This window comes from Moschus berezovskii, chromosome 22 (genome assembly GCF_049115385.1).
Source record: "Moschus berezovskii isolate FMDL1 chromosome 22, NW_MosBer_1.0, whole genome shotgun sequence".
NCBI lineage: Eukaryota > Metazoa > Chordata > Mammalia > Artiodactyla > Moschidae > Moschus > Moschus berezovskii.
Genome location: NC_142481.1, coordinates 28,139,006 through 28,152,148, shown reverse-complemented (window position 1 = coordinate 28,152,148; position 13,143 = coordinate 28,139,006). Strand labels below are relative to the sequence as shown.

Genomic DNA, 13,143 nt, shown 5'->3' with positions numbered 1-13,143 from the left:
TTAAGTACCATTCTGAGTATGTACGTAGAAAGACCCCAGGATATGGTGGCTGCTATTCTGTAGAAACCTTTGAACTGTAGATTTTGACTTGGCAAATGACTCAAAAGTCCATTGCATGTGGCAATTTGTAATTTTGGTGAGGAACAGGTGAAATCCTGTGCTTAGAGAAGCTGATGTCCTAGGTAAAAATTGTCTCACTAAATTTGAGTTAACCTCGCTAACGACCCATGTTTATATCGTAGTGTTAACAGTCCTTACGAATAATTTTTTTTTGGAAACATTTGCATGGGTCACTTCAAATTTACTTTAGTCTACAGTTTCTGCTATGAAATATAATGAACAGTACAGGATACTTGAAACAGGCCTCTCGTAAATGTCAGTGTCTACTAGACTTGGGATCTCATTAACAATATAGAAGGGTTCTGGGTGTGAAAAAATCTCTCAGGCTACTGGGAAGAATATCTTTCTTATCCCTAGAAAATATGAAAATAGTTTAATTGCATTTGTGTAATGGTGAAAAAGAGTGTAGAGTTGAGAATTACAAATGCCGAGATTAGATAAGCTTATATGAATGAATCATCTAAGGGACTACTAAGATTTTTCTTATAAGCTATACCTGGAGCAGATAGAGAGGAGGAAGGAAACAGGAGTGAAAGCTCTTCTTCTAATCACTGTTTTCTGTATGGGCAGCTTGGCACCTCGTAGATGGGATGGACAAGCTATGTGCGCTAGTGTTCTATTGCTCCAGAAATAAGCTGTGCCCTGCAGGTTCTTTAGTGTTGACAGGTAGTGCATACGAATGAGCTGCTTGAGAAGAGAAACAATACTGATTTGAAAAGCTATTGAGAAAACTAGCCTTAAGAGTTTGGGGAATGGGATTATAAGAACATTTTTTATCACTTTTAAGTATTATGGCTAGTTTAATTATTTAGATCCCTGGTTCTCAAACTGGGATATGAATACCCTTAGGGTACAAAGTGGTATGATTCCGGGGTACTTGAAGCCACAAGATAAACATGACTCATCTTCTTGGAGCTTCAGTTGTGCTCACTGAGGGGGCGGTGAGTTAAGTAATTTAACTGGTAAGTAATTATAAATACTTTTACATTAAAACAAATATATATTTTAAGAGAAGAATGTGAACTCTTTGGCTATCTGAGATAACATAGATCTTCAACAAAATGGGGCATGAGTGCCTGGAGTGGGAAACCTTGTTTGTAGTGAAAACATTTGAGAAGCAGTACTTTTGAGCTGTGTAACAGCTTTACCATCCAGCTCTGTACTTTGTCCCCTGTAGCATCTACTGTAGAATATAGAAGTTAAACTGTATTAAATGGAGCTTGTTTGCTTGTGTGCACATTCCTATATGTGCCCAGCATGCCCAAGTGTTCTGTGCATATTGGTTGACAATTCTAGATGGCTGGACCAGGTCATCAAGACCATTCTGATGATATAAGAATTACAATTTAAAAGAAAAGAAGCAATGAGCAAAATCAGGTCTGAAACCATAAATTTTATAAAACAATTTTGAAAATGTATTAACTCCAACATAGTCATTTTTACTGATTTTTGGCCCTCCCGCATTCAGGATACATAAGAGTCATAAAAATGGCTAAATTCTAAGCTATGGACATTATGACTCCTAATTATTCAAAAGCATTGAATAATAATGAAGCATATTCTTAATTGTCTTGTGTGTTTTACAGTTTCTAAGTATTGTTACTAGTATTGTTGTTAATGTAAGTGGCACTTAAGAATTACATTTTCTCTATTGATGCCTGCTCTTTGAATATAGGTTTTATATTTGAATTTTAATGGTTCTAGGTATACTGAAGTGTGACTTTCTCTGCAATGATATAAATTGGATCAACCCAGATATTTAGATGCGTTCTAAATATCTGTAGTATTTATTTGAACACTTGTAATGTGTTATTCCATCCTTTGAATACTTATACCTTTCTACTTTGTGCCAGGCATGCATTAGGTACTGGGGATTTCAAGAAAAATAAGAAAAAGATCCTTTTCCTGAGGGGCTTAAGTAGAATATGGGGCAAGAGATCTATAAATGTGTTGTTGGTGCTGTGATAAAAGTGTGTTCAGCATGCAGGGAGGGATGGTCAGTTACAGAAGTTAGTGAAAGATGTTAGGATAGGCTTTCTGCAGGAGAGACCTTGATCTAAGTGTATCAGGAAATACAACAGAAGCATAAAATCAGATTTTAATCTTATTAGGGTACCACGGCTTAACCAGCATGCAGCTTAATAGCTGTATGGCTTTGGGCAAGTTCATTAAGGGTGAATTCTTTGTCCCTTCCTTTCCCTGTTTGTAAAATGACTTATCTACTTCATTGGAGGCTTCTGACAGTTAAATGAAGGGGGAAATATATACAGTTGACCTTTGAACAATGTGAGCTTGAACTGCTGGATCCACTTATGTGGATTTTTTTCCCATAGTAAATAACTACAACCCACAGTTGTACTTTTCCCAAATCAACCTCCAATGATGGAACGGTGTATATGGAGGGGTAACTATAAATTATATTGAATTTTAAACTGTGTGGAGGGTCAGCACGCTGAAACCCGCATTCATTGAGAGTCAGCTATATATTTGTAACTAACTATAATGTGCTACATAGAGGTAAAGCAGGGATCTTTAGACTTTAGCGATAGTTGGTCATTGTATATATTTTACATTAAATTGACTACTGATGACTACCAGACAAGAGAAGACTCTTGAGAGTCCCTTGGACTGCAAGGAGATCAGTCCTGGGTGTTCATTGGAAGGACTGATGTTGAAGCTGAAACTCCAGTACTTTGGCCACCTGATGCAAAGAGCTGACTCATTTGAAAAGACCCTGCTGCTGGGAGGAGAAGGGGACAACAGAGGATGAGATGGCTGGATGGCATCACCGACTCAGTGGACATGAGTTTGGGTAAAGTCCGGGAGTTGGTGATGGACAGGGAGGCCTGGCATGCTGTGGTTAATGGGGTTACAAAGGATCGGACACGACTGAATGACTGAACTGAACCACTTAAGTGGGACTTATCAAAAAATTAATCAGAAAATAAATAGAGAAGTAGACAATGGGTAAATAGGATCAAATTCCATGTTGGGAGTGATGTTTAACAACTGCTGGAAAATGCTAATTGGAAAGATTATTAACTAGCAAAGTGCTTATGAGAAGTTTGGGGGGTTTTTGAGTTTTGTTTTATTTGTCTTAATATAGTACATGGTGAGGGGAAGAGTAGGCAGGGATGTAATGCCATGTGACAAGTGTAGTTAACACTGCTGTATGTTACATATGAAACTTAAGAGTATGAATGTTTGCTAAACTTTATCTGGGAAATACATATATCATGAAATATTAAATGTAAGTCAAATCTTATGCTTTATACCTCAAACTTACATAGTGCTATACAAGAAGGAAATGGTAACCCACTCCAGTATTCTTGCCTGGGAAGTCCCAGGGACAGAGGATCCTGGTGGGCTACAGTCCATGGGGTTGCTAAAGAGTCAGACACGATTTAGCAACTAAACAACAGCAAACAACAGATACATCAATTATGTCTAAATAAAACGGAGAAAAAAATTACGGTACAAAAGATAGATTGTTATGGAGGGAAAGTAAAGAAAAACCCAGACAATAATAACCTGTAGAATATAGGTTATATTATATATATATTAAAAATATATATAACCTGGTACATAGCAAGAGCTCAATAAGTAATTGTTTGGATGAATGAATGCCCAGGGTAAAAGACTAAATGGATAGGCATCTAAACACTGGTCAAAACAAACTGTAAAATAAACTGGTAGTGTGAGGGTAGTTAGGTTTGTTTTCTATAGTTTTATCACATAGTTATTTTATAATGCAAATAGGTGTTTTTTTTCCCCTCAAAATTTATCAAAATTTGGGAGTAGCAGCATTCAATAATGGGGAAATTAATTATGTTACACCTCCTCTGTATCTGCAGATTCAACTAGCTGCAATAAAGCGTGACCGCTATCTTGTGCCATTTTATATAAGGGACTTGAGCATCCACAGACCTGGGTATCTGGCCAGAGACTGGGGTGGGGGTGGTGTGCTGGAACCAATCCCCTGTGGATACCCAGGGACAACTGTAATAGAATGTCATGCCACTGTTTTATCATATATAGAAATATATTGAAATGGAGACACACTACATAAAGCAAATTGTCAAATAGTGTGCACAGTGCAACAGCAATGCACAGTGTGATCTCATGTAAGAGTAAATATGTGAATAAATGGGGAGGAGACTATGGATATAAACCAGCATGTTTATGTAAAACGTGGAAGTTTATATATTCTTATCAGAATTTTCTCCTTTTATCTGTATTTCGTAATTTGTAAAGGGAAAAAGGAATAGGAAGTAGTAGTGAAGCTTTCTGATAAATATAATGAAGTAATAAAAAGTAGTTTTTGCCTAGTAAAGGTAGGCTCCAGAGCCTTGCTGTAACAGTTGCAGAAGTGCAGGCAGGAGTGGCGGGCTGGCAACCATGTATCTGTCCAAGTTTTAGAGTGAATTGAGGTTGCAGTGGCAGTTCTTAAAATTTTCCTCTCAAATTGTATCTTAAGTTTTTTTTGTATCATTCGAGTAATTTTTAGTTTCATTCTTTGATAGAGTAATAATGATACACAGCTCTCATTGTTCCTTCCCAAACAAGGAAGAAGGAGATAGAGTCCTGAAATGTCCTAGATTAGTGAGGGCCTTTGAAGAAAAGAGCAGATAGGTATCTTGATGCTTTGTTTGCAGTGCGGAGGGAGAAGGGGGATTATGCCCTGACTTAGAGCAGCTTTTCTAGTTTAAAACTTAGCCTAATGGAGGTGAGGGAAGAGCCAGTCTAGTAGACTGAATCATATGGATCACTTTTTTGCCTGATACAGGGATTCCTCTTTAAATTTCCTGGACTTCAGATGTAAAGCCACTCAGAATGGTGTTCAGTTCAGTTCAGTCGCTCAGTCGTGTCCGACTCTTTGCGACCCCATGAACCACAGCATGCCAGGCCTCCCTGTCCATCACCAACTCCCGGAGTTCACTCAAACTCATGTCCATCGACTCGGTGATGCCATCCCGCCATCTCATTCTCTGTTGTCCCCTTCTCCTCCTACCCCCAATCCCTCCTAGCATCAGACTCTTTTCCAGTGAGTCAACTCGTCGCATGAGGTGGCCAAAGTATTGGAGTTTCAGCTTTAGCATAAGTCCTTCCAATGAACACCCAGGGCTGATCTCCTTTAGAATGGACTGGTTGGATCTCCTTGCAGTCCAAGGGACTCTCAAGAGTCTTCTCCAGCACCACAGTTCAAAAGCATCAATTCTTCGGCGATCAGCTTTCTTCACGGTCCAACTCTCACATCCATACATGACCATGGGAAAAACCACAGCCTTGACTAGATGGACCTTGGTTGACAAAGTAATGTCTCTGCTTTTTAATATGCTATCTAGGCTGGTCATAACTTTCCTTCCAAGGAGTAAGCGTCTTTTAATTTCATGGCTGCAATCAGCATCCGCAGTGATTTTGGAGCCCAAAAAAATAAAGCCCGACACTGTTTCCACCGTTTCCCCATCTATTTCCCATGAAGTGATGGGACCAGATGCCATGATCTTTGTTTTCTGAATGTTGAGCTTCAAGCCAACTTTTTCACTCTCCTCTTTCACTTTCATCAAGAGGCCTTTGAGTTCCTCTTCACTTTCTGCCATAAGGGCGGTGTCATCTGCATATCTGAGGTTATTGATATTTCTCCCGGCAATCTTGATTCCACCTTCTGCTTCTTCCAGCCCAGCATTCCTCATGATGTACTCTGCATATAAGTTAAATAAGCAGGGTGACAATATACAGCCTTGACGTACTCCTTTTCCTATTTGGAACCAGTCTGTTGTTCCATGTACAGTTCTAACTGTTGTTTCCTGACCTGCATACAGGTTTCTCAAGAGGCAGGTCAGGTGGTCTGGTATTCCCATCTCTTTCAGAATGCTCCACAGTTTATTGTGATCCACACAGTCAAAGGCTTTGGCATAGTCAATGAAGCAGAAATAGATGTTTTTCTGGAACTCTCTTGCTTTTTGCATGATCCAGTGGATGTTGGCAATTTGATCTCTGGTGCCTCTGCCTCTTCTAAAACCTGTTTGAACATCTAGAAGTTCATGATTCACATATTTATGAAGCCTAGCTTGGAGAATTTTGAGCATGACTTTACTAGCTTGTGAGATGAGTGCAATTGTGCAGTAGTTTGAGCATTCTTTGGCATTGCCTTTCTTTGGGATTGGAATGAAGACTGACCTTTTCCAGTCTTGTGGCCACTGCTGAGTTTTCCAAATTTGCTGGCATATTGAGTGCAGCACTTTGACAGCATCACCTTCCAGGATTTGAAATAGCTCAATTGGAATTCCATCACCTCCACTAGCTTTGTTCGTATTGATGCTCTCTAAGGCCCACTTGACTTCACATTCCAAGATGTCTGGTTCCAGGTGAGTGATCACACCATCGTGATTACCTTCGTCATGAAGATCTTTTTTGTACAGTTCTTCTGTGTATTCTTGCCACCTCTTCTTAATATTTTCTGCTTCTGTTAGGTCCATACCATTTCTGTCCTTTATCGAGCACATCTTTGCATGAAATGTTCCCTTGATATCTCTAATTTTCTTAAAAAGATCTTTTGTGTTTCCCATTCTGTTGTTTTCCTCTATTTCTTTGCACTGATCGCCGAGGAAGGCTTTCTTATCTCTCCTTGCTATTCTTTGGAACTCTGCATTCAGATGCTTATATCTTTCCTTTCCTCCTTTGCTTTTCGCTTCTCTTCTTTTCACAGCTATTTGTAAGGCCTCCTCAGACAGCCATTTTGCTTTTTTGCATTTCTTTTCCATGGGGATGGTCTTGGTCCCTGTCTCCTGTACAATGTCACAAACCTCCATCCAGAGTTCATCAGGCACTCTATCAGATCTAGACCCTTAAACCTATTTCTCACTTCCACTGCATAATCATAAAGGATTTGATTTAGGTCACATCTGAATGGTCTAATGGTTTGCCCTACTTTCTTCAATTTAAGTCTGAATTTGGCAATAAGGAGTTCATGATCTGAGCCACAGTCAGCTCCTGGTCTTGTTTTTGCTAACTGTATAGAGCTTCTCCATCTTTGGCTGCAAAGAATATAATCAATCTGATTTCGGTGTTGACCATCTGGTGATGTCCATGTGTAGAGTCTTCTCTTGTGTTGTTGGAAGAGGGTGTTTGCTATGACCAGTGCATTCTCTTGGCAAAATTCTATTAGCCTTTGCCCTGCTTCATTTCGTGCTCCAAGGCCAAATTTACCTGTTACTCCAGGTGTTTCTTGACTTCCTGCTTTTGCATTCCAGTCCCCTATAATGAAAAGGACATCTTTTTTGGGTGTTAGTTCTAAAAGGTCTTGTAGGTCTTCATAGAACTATTCAACTTCAGCTTCTTCAGCATTACTGGTTGGGGCATAGACTTGGATTACTGTAATACTGAATGGCTTGCCTTGGAAATGAACAGAAATCATTCTGTCGTTTTTAAGATTGCATCCAAGTACTGCATTTCGGACTCTTGTTGACCATGATGGCTACTCCATTTTTTCTAAGGGATTCCTGCCCACAGTAGTAGATATAATGGTCATCTGAGTTAAATTCACCCATTCCAGTCCATTTTAGTTCACTGATTCCTAGAATGTCGATGTTCACTCTTGCCATCTCCTGTTTGACCACTTCCAATTTGACTTGATTCATGGACCTAACATTCCAGGTTCCTATGTAATATTGCTCTTTATAGCATCGGACCTTGCTTCTATCACTGGTCACATCCACAGCTGGGTATTTGTTTCGCTTTGGCTCCATCCCTTCATTCTTTCTGGAGTTATTTCTCCATTGATCTCCAGTAGCATACTGGGCAACTACCAGCCTAGGGAATTCCTCATTCAGTATCCTATCATTTTGCCTTTTGATACTGTTCATGGGGTTCTCAAGGCAAGTATACTGAAGTGGTTTGCCATTCCCTTCTCCAGTGGTGTACGTTTATTATTATTAGCCATTTCCATCTAAAGAGGTTTCAGAGACTTCTGCCTGATTGCTTGGTTATAGAAAAGGGAACTGCAAAGCTAGAGAACCGACTGTTGTACAGCTTCACTATATGTAGTTGTTAACATTTTCTGATTTTTTTTTTTTTAGCTGAGACATGGAGATATTTGTTCCCTTCTTAGCTTTGAGAATGAATCTAATTGATAACCTAGAAATCTAGCATTTAAAGCCAGGTGAAATTTTAAGTCACTATACAGTTCTCAGGGCTTCCCTGATAGCCCAGTTGGTAAAGAATCCTGCAATACAGGAGACCTCGGTTCAATTCCTGGGTCAGGAAGATTCGCTGGAGAAAGGATAGGCTACCCACTCCAGTATTCTTGGGCTTTCTTTGTGGCTCAGCTGGTAAAGAATCCGCCTGCAATGTGGGAGACCTGGGTTCGATCCCTGGGTTGGAAAGATCCCCTGGAGAAGGGAAAGGCTACCCACTCTTATTCTGGCCAGGAGAATTCCATGGACTGTATAGTCCATGGGGTTGCAAAGAGTTGGACATGACTTGAGTGACTTTCACTTTCATCCAGTTGGCTCATAATACACATAACAACCCTAAGAGGGAAAGTGATGTACCCAAGGTCATGAATGTAGGACAGGTACATCTGCCTTTTTTATTCTTCAGACTGACTCTGAATAGTCTCTGGATTTCGTGGAATATCCTGCTGCATTTGGTTCTCTAACTAATGTACTTGATGTACATTTGGTTTTTTAGATCTCTTTTAAGAGAAACATATCAGTGTATGTCACTAGAAAAATAAATTTTAAGAGACTACTGTACCTTACTGCTCTCTAGTGTTGTGCACCTGTACACTGGCATACCTGAAGTTTTCAGTGTACGTTTGTCAGAATTTTTAAAAATATTGCCCCGAACCTTAAAGTTTGTTCACGTGCACAGTGTGTCACTAGGCTCTGGTGTTGCTGATACTAAAGTTTGGTATCTAATACCAGGGGTGTTAGGATTTTGAGCTCATTCATCTCTTTCTTTATAATCAGGACTTTTTCAGAATCCTTCAGCTTATTTCTCTGTGATAAGAACAGACCATCCTTGGAGACAGATTTTTGTTTGTCTGTTTTGCTTTTTGACTGCACTGTGCAGCATATAGGATCCTCGTTCCCTGAAAGTAAAAGCATTAGAGGCTCAGTCGTGTCTGACTCTTTGCAACCCCACGGACTGTATAGCCCACCATGCTTCTCTGTCTATGGGATTCTCCAGGCAAGAATACTGGAGTGGGTTGCCGTGCCCTTTCCAGGGGATCATCCCAATCCAGGTATCAAACCTGGGCCTCCCACATTGCAGGCAGATTCTTTACCATCTGAACCACCAGGGAAGCCCCCCGCCCTAGTTCCCTAACCAGCAATCAAACCTGCACCTTCTGTAGTGGAGCTTGGAGTCCCAACCGCTGGACCACCAGGGAAGTTCAGCATCTCTATTTTAGTATAGCTCAGTTGGACCACTAAAAGTTGAGAATTATTTCAGCCCACTGCTTTTTAGATAAACTCTAGTATAATAAAACTGTCACATATTGTAAAGTATGCAAGATACTATATACATTCACGGATTATGATACAGAGCTATAGTAATAGAGGACACATTAATTGTTTTTTTATTTGTTTTATTTGTGTCTTACAGCTTTCTACTTGTTTAAATTTTTTTGTTGTTATAGGTATATTTTGAAACTATAAAGTAATAGTGACTTTGTTTTCTGTTGCAAGTAAGTTTTATCTTTGAGTGCATTCTTTTTCTTTCTGGCTCCTTGGTAGACAAGGCCTTTGAGCCTTCTCCCTTTATTTCTTTTTTCCTCTGTTTGTTTCCATATTGCTCAGGAGTAACCAGGTTAGCAGATTACTTCTTTTTATAACCTAATAGTAGTTCAAAGTAGCATTTTGTTTCTTTTATTGTTTAAACTTCTCTGTCTCTGTTCTTATAGGTATATATGTATATATCCTTTTTCTGTTTTTTCAGTCCTGTTCAGTTGCTCAGTTGTGTCCGACTCTTTGCGACCCCATGAACCACAGCACGCCAGGCCTCCCTGTCCATAACCAACTCCTGGAGTTCACTCAAACTCATGTCCATCAAGTCGGTGATGCCATCCAGCCATCTCATTCTCTGTCGTCCCCGTCTCCTCCTGCCCCCAATCCCTCCCAGCATCAGGGTTTTTTCCAGTGACTCAGCTCTTTGCATGAGGTGGCCAAAGTATTGGAGTTTCAGCTTTAGCATCAGTCCTTCCAATGAACACCCAGGACTGATCTCCCTTAGAATGGACTGGTTGGATCTCCTTGCAGTCCAAGAGACTCTCAAGAGTCTTCTCCAACACCACAGTTCAAAACCATCAGTTATTCGGCAGTCAGCTTTCTTCACAGTCCAATTCTCACATCCATACGTGACCATTGGAAAAACTATAGCCTTGACTAGATGGACCTTGGTTGGCAAAGTAATGTCTTTGCTTTTTAATATGCTATCTAGGTTAGTCATAACTTTCCTTCCAAGGAGTAAGGGTCTTTTAATTTCATGGCTGCAGTCAGCATCCGCAGTGATTTTGGAGCCCCCCAAAAATAAAGTCTGACACTGTTTCCACTGTTTCTCCATCTGTTTCCCATGAAGTGATGGGACCAGATGCCTTGATCTTAGTTTTCTTAATGTTGAGCTTCAAGACAACTTTTTCACTCTCCTCTTTTACTTTCATCAAGAGGCTTTTTAGTTCCTCTTCACTTTCTGCCATAAGGGTGGTGTCATCTGCATATCTGAGGTTATTGATGTTTCTCCCGGCAATCTTGATTCCACCTTCTGCTTCTTCCAGCCCAGCATTCCTCATGATGTACTCTGCATATAAGTTAAATAAGCAGGGTGACAATATACAACCTTGACGTACTTCTTTTCCTATTTGGAACCAGTCAGTTGTTCCATGTCCAGTTCTAACTGTTGCTTCCTGGCCTGCATACAGGTTTCTCAAGAGGCAGGTCAGGTAGTCTGGTTCAGAATGCTCCACAGTTTATTGTGATCCACACAGTCAAAGGCTTTGGCATAGTCAATGAAGCAGAAATAGATGTTTTTCTGGAACTCTCTTGCTTTTTGCATGATCCAGCGGATGTTGGCAATTTGATCTCTGGTTCCTCTGCCTTTTCTAAAACCAGCTTGAACATCTGGAAGTTCACGGTTCACGTATTGCTGAAGCCTGGCTTGGAGAATTTTGAGCATGACTTTACTAGCGTGTGAGATGAGTGCAATTGTGCAGTAGTTTGAGCATTCTTTGGCATTGCCTTTCTTTGGGATTGGAATGAAGACTGACCTTTTCCAGTCCTGTGGCCACTGCTGAGTTTTCCAAATTTGCTGGCATATTGAGTGCAGCACTTTCACAGCATCATCTTTCAGGATTTGAAACAGTTCAACTGGAATTCCATCACCTCCACTAGCTTTGTTCATAAGGCCCATTTGACTTCACATTCCAAGTTGTCTGGCTCTAGGTGTCTGTTTTTTAGATTTCTTTTATTCTGTTGACTAGCTCTTTATTATTCATATTTTGTGTTTTTGCTGTTTAGTCACTAAGGATATCTTATTTTTTCATGTAACTTTCTTGATCTTTGTTCAAAGATGGCATATTGCCATTTATTAATATTACTATATCTTTGGTACAGACATTGCTGAGTTTAAACTGTTGACTCCTTATTTAATCTTGACCTTATAGGAGACACCATTTACCAGATAAAAATGGTCTTAATTTCTACTGATTCCACTTCATGAGTGAGTTTTGGGTTACAGAGATCCTAGAGCAGTGGCCATATGGTCACTGAGACACCCTACAAAATCATGAATTCACTCTGCTGTGTGTGTCCATTTCTCTCCTTCCCCACCCTTTTTTTCCTTTTGTCATACGTTGAGTTTGTCCATACTACCTATAGTGATTGTTTTTATGTTGTTGCTACCCACGATAGAGGTGAAATTTTAGAACTTTCTTCTCAAGTCATGCAACAAACGAAATTATTCTAAAGAATGAACCAGAAATTGTAATAGTAGAAAACTATGGGTATTTGAAGAGTTTTGATTTATGTCAACTTGCATTTAGGGTGAATAACGATTGTATTGTAGGTCAGTCACTTTAAAGTGAAAGCAAATATGCTATGTCAGGATCACCTGGGGGCCTTTTGAGATAAGGTCTGTCTCCCCAAACCTACTGAAAGACTCTGGGATCTGTGCATTTTAAATCTCATCAGGTGATTTTAATGCCAACCAAGTTTTTGGGAACCACTGCTCAGGTAGAACTGCCCCCAAATCCATAGGTGTACTTATTAGATGTTTTGTATATTTTATACTGTGTGTATAATTTATTCCTTTTTATAACATAATTACTTGTTCAAAGTGATTGACTTGCTGTACATCCTCAGCCTTTCTTATATTTTCAGTGATGAAACACTGTAGGACCACTGTAAACAGTTAATTCTGAGCTGCTTTTAGGAATATGGACCTGGAGCAGGGCAAGGAGAGACTTTGTAGCCCCTGACATAGTCACCCTTGGGAGACTAGAGAAATGAGAGAACAAAGAGAAATGAGGCTTAGGTTGCTGTATGCCAGCAAAAGTATCATTCAGGCTGTAGAAGGCAGAGAGGGATAGCTCATGCTTGGGAGGCTGCCTCCAATGAATACTGTGGCACTAGGATGCTGACAGGGAAGCCTGGCGTGCTGTGATTCATGGGGTCGCAAAGAGTCGGACACGACTGAGCGACTGAACTGAACTGAACTGAGGATGCTGACAGCCAGAAAAGCTTTGTCTTCTGTTTCATGTATGAATGTCCAGTGAGTGAAATAAACAGACTACTCTTAATGAGGGGCTTAAGTTTTCTCCATTTACTATTATCCTTTGCTAGAATATTCTTCTCTACTATAGTTTGTCTGGCAAGGTCCATCACATCCTTTAAGAGCTAGCTTTAGCAATTTCTCTTTAAAGCCCACCTTCACCAGCATAAGCCATCCTTTTTGCCACATGGTGCTATAACCTGTTATAGCACACACGGTATATCTCCTATTCTCTTTCTCTCCCTGTCAGATGAG

General features: G+C 40.0%; 1 protein-coding gene across 3 annotated transcripts in view; it reads left to right on the top strand.

The window, feature by feature from the left end:
* Positions 1–13,143, top strand: part of CTCF (CCCTC-binding factor) — a 46,620-nt gene that overhangs the window by 4,476 nt on the left and 29,001 nt on the right. Inside the window, exon 3 of one of the 3 annotated variants that reach the window (XM_055412520.2) lies at positions 970–1,082. The exons of the other annotated variants lie outside the window; for them this stretch is intronic. The gene's annotated coding sequence lies outside the window, so the exon portion shown is untranslated. The remainder of the gene's footprint in view (positions 1–969; positions 1,083–13,143) is intronic. 3 annotated transcript variants of the gene reach the window in all.